The sequence below is a fragment of the Meleagris gallopavo genome, chromosome 2 (genome assembly GCF_000146605.3).
Source record: "Meleagris gallopavo isolate NT-WF06-2002-E0010 breed Aviagen turkey brand Nicholas breeding stock chromosome 2, Turkey_5.1, whole genome shotgun sequence".
NCBI classification, from domain to species: domain Eukaryota; kingdom Metazoa; phylum Chordata; class Aves; order Galliformes; family Phasianidae; genus Meleagris; species Meleagris gallopavo.
Genome location: NC_015012.2, coordinates 63,158,229 through 63,159,344, shown reverse-complemented (window position 1 = coordinate 63,159,344; position 1,116 = coordinate 63,158,229).

The window sequence follows — 1,116 nt, the reverse complement described above, 5'->3', positions numbered from 1 at the left end:
TCTGTTCCAATTCCAAAAGATGCAACTTATTTCAGAAAAGAAAGAGAGAGAATACTGAAGAGAATCTTACAGGTAGGTAGCTAAAGCCTACATCAGCTTAAAAAAATCTCTTTGCTCTTAGAATCATAGAACAGTTTGAGTTGGAAGGGACCTTTAAAGGGCATACAGAGACACCCACAGCTAGATCAGGGAGCTCAGAGCCCCGTCCAGCCTAGCACTGAATGTACCCAAAGATGGGGCATCTGCCACCTCTCTGGGCAACCTGTTCCAGTGCCTCACCACCCTTATTATAAAAAACTTCTTTCTTGTATCCAACCTAAATCTCCTTTCTTTTAGTTTGAAACAATTTCCTCTGGTCTTATTACAACAGACCCTGCTAAAGAGTCTGTTCCTGTCCTTATAGCCCTTTACCAAGTAGGAACTAAAAATTCAAATTGCAGAAATGGATATGTTTTATGAAATGAAGAGCAGTCTGAGCCTGCAGCATTTGTTTATGTGATAAAGCCTAATAAAAGACTTCTCTTTATTTAACACTATTTCTTTTCAATGGCCTGAAAAGGAGATCTGTTCACCACCCGCTGTTTGTAGGTGGCGGAAGCGAAGCCCCTTGTTATTCAGGCTGATGTCATGCAGAGGGAGTTAGAGAGCTGCTGGACAAGGGAGTACACAGCAACAACCTTGCCTCTGCTGCTGCATCAGGTGGGTTCGTGCTCGCAGCACAGCTCGGGGAGGGTTCCCCCAGCCTTGCAGGCTGCACTGTGCTGTTAAAATAGGAATGGTATGCAGCTCCTGCCTGAAATCGGACACGAAAGGTACTTGCTGTATAAAACACTTCCTTCTGTGACGTGAAAAATGCTGCTCTTTGCTTCTTTGAAGGATGGGAATCTCAGTCAAATCAGATGGGCTGGAGCAATGTTCATGTATTCCCCTGATGCTTTTGCTCTATTCTATTACACCTGTGTTGTGGGTTATTTTTATTCCCATTTTTAAAATAGAGAAATAGTGCTCAAATATCTATGTCCAATGGATGGAATTCTGCCATCTTCCTTGAGTGCTTTCTTCATTCCCATGATAATACTTTTTTCTTCTTCTTCTTTTTTTTTCTTTCTTTTTTTT